The following is a 6,798-nucleotide window of genomic DNA, read 5'->3' as shown; positions in this document are numbered from 1 at the left end:
GTCTGTACAACGGTTTCCAGCTGATGAGCCCTACCTTGTACAGATTCCATTTCTGAACCTGCCCATGTCCCTGTGAATGTACGAAAAAGTCGTATTTAAGTTAATTTGTACTTCCGTTTAAGTGGACTAAGCCGAAGTATTACGTAAGATTAAGATTAAAAAAAGGGACAGGGACCTACACCCCACGGCACCGCAGCCACTAGAGGCTTATTGTGCCAGCCCCTTCTTGGATCTAGTGGACGAAATGTCCCCTACCAAAGAGGTTGAAGACTTTCCCTACCAATTCCTTCTGCGCTACAATCGCCTTTGGTCTCGAAAGTTCCAAAGATATCGATAGCGCAGCCGCTCGATTGCAATGAAATCGAACAAGTGAAAGGCTGTTTCCTCCTTCTTCCTGACACAATCTGCACAACGGTTCCGAGCTGATAAACCCCCATCTTGTACAGATGCCTTTCTGAACCTGCCCATTATCCCTGTGAATAGGCCTGTAATCAGGAGTAATCTGGATTTCTGCCCAAGTCTAGAGTCTATATAAAATAAAAAACTTTAAAAATTAAAAGTACACTTTAACCTAAACTTTTTTTTAAAAAAAAGTTAAAAGCTTATTTCTAATTTCGATCAATTGGTTTAATTGGTCGAAGAAATAAGGTGACGTCTGCATATTGTATTGTGGGTGCCTCAGTTTAAAATTGCAGTTATTTTAAGCATTAACAAAGATGATTTTTTTAAAAGAAGTATAATTATTCTACCTATTTGGATGAGCGGTCCTTTAAATAGAAAAAGAATACGGCAGAATAGGTATGGAGTGATTTTAACGCAGAACTACAATCACCAAAGAACGATAGAGTTGGAGATTGGGAAAGTGGGGGAAAAAAATCCAAATCGTGAGAAAGGAAACGGCTTGTAGTAATGCTATGTCCGCTTTGTGGCGGAAGGGAGCTGGGGTCCTGTACTACCTGCCCATTGTGAAAACGATATTAAGCCAGCCGTGAATGTAAGCATGTATACAGGAGGATCTTCTTGTAATGGAGCGCCGCGGCGGAGTCGGCGGCATTGAGTAAGGCCCACCTCGCTCTGGATGTACCAAGAAAAAAGAAACATTTAGCCACTTAGCCTCGCTCCAGTGGCTGCACATCGCACTCAGCAGTGTCTAACTATCCGGAACTTGGGTTGTTTTTTTCTGCTTCTTCTCCTTCCGGCGCGTCTGAACTGCAGTGGCGTTCCCACAGCAGGGTTTTCTTCCCCCCACTTGTTTCACACTGACAGACAAGTCTACTCTTCTCTAATAGATATGTTTCTTTGGTCCCCGAATATTTACTGCATTCCTACTTTTTTTGCTTTGAATTTTTCGCTTCCCATTTCCGGAAAACTTATGTTACTGGGCCAGATATGTTTTCCATAGATCAAAGAGAAAAATCTTAAATGAAAATAAAACACGTATGACTTTTCCTTCCTTCTCTCTCTCACTCCTCTGGCTCTTCGGTCCTCGAAGGATCTTGGCCTCCTCTATCATCTTGCGCCACTCCTCTCTCACCAAAGCAATCCTTCTCCCATGTCCTTACTCCCAGATTACTCGTGCCTTAAGACCAAACCGATTTTCCTTTCCTTGAGAGGTTTCGAAAACGGTCAGCGTTTTCTAGGATGGGATTGTCAGCACCGCGCCCAACCCCTGCCTGCCATTTTGGAGGACCTAAGATTTTTCTTCAGGGTTTACTCCTCTAGCCCTAGCCAAAGCATTCACCCTAGGAACGGTAGCCCTAATTAGTGTGCAGTGTATATGCCTTGTCTGAAAAAGTGTCTATGTATGTCTTGTAGTGTAATGAGTTCAGTTCTGATGAGTGAGCACGGTGTAATGAGTTGTGGTACCTGTGGGTCGCTACTCACTCCCGAAGTAAGTACTTGCCATAATTACCCATTCCTTAATAAGTAAAGTAATCTCCTATTTTTTCAGGCGGGGCTTAACGTCCAACTACCAATTAGGTGTCGTGGCCGGAGGCGACTAGCCAACATACTTTGCTATAAATTTCTTTTATTAACCACTAAATAAAATCCAAGGCCTAAGACCGGGAATCGAACCCAGTACCACAATACATATTAGCTTCGCAGGTCTCGCCTCTAACCGCTCGGCTGGCTACCGTGGCGCCCCACCCATTAATATTCCAAATTCAGTTGAAGTTTTCAGTATAACCCTGTCATAATTTACCTTCAGGTAGTAACCAGGATTATCTTAATAGGACGATGAACCCTAGAGAGTATTATTTCTGTCTGCGCCGGGGGGGTCTCCTTTTGCATTTTCACCAAATTTTCTTCACTTTTCCAAATTCTAATCATGCTTTCAGTGGATTTTTCTTCCCAACCCCAAGGATGGATGACACAGCAGGAGTAGTGATGATGCTTCCAAGTTCTTGGATTTAGGACGACCAAAGTTCGAAATTGGATGTTTGTATCACCATGATATGTCCACGTAATCCATGAGTTCCAGTCTTAAGTTCCGCGCTCCCCTTGAATAATTGTGAAAATAACAATTACATTATGAGCGCTTAATTTAAACATTTTTCTAACAAACTTGAAAACGTCCAAAAATCGTCAACAAATTAAAAAAAATAAATCCAATAGCAATAAATATTGTCAAGACAAGAACAGCTCACTGGCTATTATAAGGAAAGAAGAGTGATGTCATTTTCTAGTATGCAACACCATAACTCATTGTCGCTAAAATAAATTAGCAAATAATAGCAGGAAGGAAGTGATGCTTGTATGTATGTATATGCGTACACAAATTATCATACAAATTAAAACTGTCCGGTAGGACAGTTGTATAAGGATTGATCGTCAAAAAGTGCACGAAAAAGCGTAACGTTAAAAAACACCCAACTTTGACAATTTTTTTCTCTTTTTCTATAAAAGATAAAATTCCCAAATTTTCTTTAAAATATAGGGCAAACCCTCCTTTATAACTGTAATTTTTTTGCAACCCCCCAGACCTAATAGATTTTGAGAAAAAAGTTGCCGAAAATGAGCAAAAACGGCATTTTCAGAAATTGTTGTTCTTGTTCTTCTTCTTCTTCTTCTTCTTGTTGTTGTTGTTGTTGTTACCTTTTTTGTAAACTACGTAGCGCCTAAACGCGCGAACCGATTTTCATGAATGAGGTGACATTCGATTCGGAATTTTATGTAGATGTGCCTTTTGGGGGTCTCGACGCTGTACACCGAATTAGAGAGGAGTTAGCCCCCTTTATGTAAGGCCCCCTTCAAAATTATTATTACTAATTACTCTGTAAATCTTAGCCCGATTTTGATAAAATTTGGTAGGATGATAGAGTTAGGGCTCCCCTACGTAACATTAAAGCGGCGATCTGCTCTTACACTAGTTAAGGGGAAGTATAGCAATCGTTTCAAATTATCGACAAGTGAACTGATTTTCATGAATGAAGTGTCATTCGAATCGAAATTTTGTACAGATTTGCACTTTAAAAGTCTCGTCGCTACGCCTCATATGGAGGGGAGTTTGCCCCACCCAAGTATGGCCGTTTCTAAAACTATTATTACCAATATTTCTATAACGCTTTGTCCGATTTTGATAAAATTTAGCACGAAGAAGTGATTAAAGCTCCTCTACATGGCTGTGAAGTGCCATCATGCTCTTACACCTACTAAGAGGAAGTACTGAAATCGTTAAAATTATCAATGGGTGAACCTATTTACATTAATGAATTGTCGTTCGATTCAAAATCTTTGCCTCTTTGCCTTTTAGGGAGAAGTACTGTAATCGCCCGTTTATTTTTCTTACTCCTCTTAAAAGGAAGGTCTGAAATCGCAGTTTAAATTTGCTTTTTACGTACAAATACCTTCCTATTTTATATAAAAAGGCTTTCTCAAAAAAATTGTTATTGAGGATGGTTTGGGGACCGCAACTATAATCATTCTTTAAAAAGATCTCTCCAGTGGTAGTTACGGTTCCTACTTAACACCTTATCAGGTTATAATGATAGAATTGCTTATTCCTAATTTAAAAAAAGCAGTAAAGCAGATATGTAACTTAGCAAAATAGACAAAAATGAAAATCTATCCAAAAGGTACAAAAATCTCCTTAACAAAAACTTACAGTTTAAAAAGTTAAGTATAAGGGTTGATTAAGCGCCAAAAGGTACACAAATCAGCTAGTACCCAACATTTCATTCAAGCTTAGTTGATATAATTTAAGTAATTTTGCTGCATTAACTTTTCCTTCACATTTTTTAGAATTTATTAGATGTCACAGACCCTTATGCTGGCCATTTTCATCTACAAAATATTTGTTCAAGTAGCACTGTAGATTGACTTTAATATCTATTAATCTATAATAATCAAACTATTAATTACAGGTTAAAAAGAAAACGGTATAAAAAATAAAAAAAATTACGAGGCTACAAAATTTAAAAACTTTTTTAAAAAAATGCTTACATCAACATACATCAATGATTTTGTTTATTTTATTTTTAATAAAAATCGTCTGTTTAAGTTCATTCTTCGATTAAAGTAATTGTTATTTTATGTAGGAGTGAAACGTTTATAATAATAGGTAATAAATTATCTGGCTTTATAGCAAATAATATAGTTTTCTTCAATCACACTCTCAATGTATCTGTTCTTCTCACAATGTTATATATATGTTATGTAATATAAAATAAATAAGATATGCATACTTTTAGGACAGCTAATTATTCCAGTATTTTACTATAAGTAAAATTAAATTACAATTGAGAAATGAATAATTGTTGTTGAATAATCTACTTGTTATTAACTGTGTGTTATTTGTGCTCACGAATATTTCGGTAAGACGAATTCAAGTCTGAAATATTGTTTTAAATCCTCCGTGATTCAAATTTAAACAGTAGCCGACTCTAACTTTGTCTTTTTCTACTTTAACATGCATGTATAAGATGTGACAACTTCAGAATAAAGGGCATATTAAAGATAAATCAGAAGAATAATTTGGAATAGAGTTAAAATAAAGTACCTATTTAAAAACGAAGATATAATATACATTTTATCATAATTATAACCAAATAATATTATGAACGAACTGGCCAGCATAAGGGTCTGTGACATCTAATAAATTCTAAAAAATGTGAAGGAAAAGTTAATGCAGCAAAATTACTTAAATTATATCAACTAAGCTTGAATGAAATGTTGGGTACTAGCTGATTTGTGTACCTTTTGGCGCTTAATCAACCCTTATACTTAACTTTTTAAACTGTAAGTTTTTGTTAAGGAGATTATCGGATATGGTTTATTGAGAGCAATATTATTATATCTAATTTAATGATAAACTTTATTATTAATTTATTATTTTAAGATAACTTTATTGCTAAATATTTAGCACAGTCTTTTATGAAGACTATTAATTTTTTATTGGTTCTTGTTTAGCAAAGAATGTGGTGGTGAGTTCCAAGATATATTGGGTAAGATTCTTTAGGGAGACACAATAATTCTAGTTGCTACTTTAACGTTATATTTCCGGAAAATTCATTTATAATTCAAGTACAGCTTTAACAGTTAGTAAATTATGTCACGGAAATGTCAACTGCCACATTAGATCGAAGTGTTGTCCTTATCATACAAATTTTGTTTTATGCGGATATGAGCTGTTTGTTGCCAATCAAATTATCAATCTATCTGTTAGTATATAAAGGTCAATTAATCTCTTGTTTTCTTGCGTTCGATATTGTCCTTCTGGCCAATAAAAAAAAGGAATTTATTATTCATTATTGTAATTACAGAAAGTCGTGTAAGTTTTTCTCATAGTTTCAAAGCATTTATTTCCGGTAAAGGCTCAGTTCCGGAAAAGTAGACTCTGTCGTAGTACTTCCTCTTTATTCGCTAAAAAAAACAGTATTCCAGTAAAAAAGTAAAAGTAAAGTAAAGTAATAGCCTATTTTTTTCAGGCGGGGCTTTACGTCCAACTACCAATTAGGTGTCGTAGATGGAGACGACTAGCAAACATACTTTACTATAAATTTCTCATATTAACCATTAAACAAAATCCAAGACCTAGACCAGGGGAATCGAACTCACTAAACCAGCAATACATCTTAGCTTTGCGTTACAAAATTTAATATAATTAGAGAAAAGCTACAAAATCAGTTGTTATTTTCAATTGAAAATTCCCCGGAAAAGTTCATTAATTAAATACATTTTCCCAGCAGTACTTTGGTTATTCCTTCAGCATTCAGAACCCTGAACTTGTACTTGATTCCCTTTGGAACTTGTACTAATTAAGGGAGGACTTTGTCTGGTTGCGTTTTCCTTAGTGTTCTAACCTTACTGGAAGTTTTCATTTTTCCCTGGTCTCCCCCCCGTCCAATATTGTAAACCCTGGAAAATTTTTACTTCTGTTTTTCTATGTTTTTAAGTTCTTAATTGGAAAATTAACATCATTTATTAGTCATTCAGATACTTTATGAAATAAGTGTTTAACTTATATTAAGTATTCAAATTAGCGAGGAAGCGGTCCAGAACAAAAAACAAGTCCGTCTTTTTGTCAACGTTTCTGGCCAAATTTATTGCCTTCCCCAGGGGCCTGGATAATACAAATAAATACAAACAATTTCAGAATATTGAGGACTACAAATAAAACGTATTAATACATCTTATTAGAACTATAAGAAATGAGATGTGTTTAACACTAAGATTGCCGGAGCAAGTAAATTTGACTCATCATTTCAGGCAAAAACAGGTATATACTCAACATCCGGCCATCTAGTTTTAATAAAAAGTGATAATTCCATAAACAAGGCGCCACACGGTAGCCGAGCG

The sequence above is a fragment of the Rhodnius prolixus genome, unplaced genomic scaffold, assembly GCF_049639745.1.
Source record: "Rhodnius prolixus isolate KJV_2025 unplaced genomic scaffold, Rpr scaffold_7, whole genome shotgun sequence".
In the NCBI taxonomy this organism is placed as follows: Eukaryota; Metazoa; Arthropoda; class Insecta; order Hemiptera; family Reduviidae; genus Rhodnius; species Rhodnius prolixus.
The sequence above is the reverse complement of the archived record's forward strand: the minus strand, read 5'-3'. Positions refer to the sequence as shown.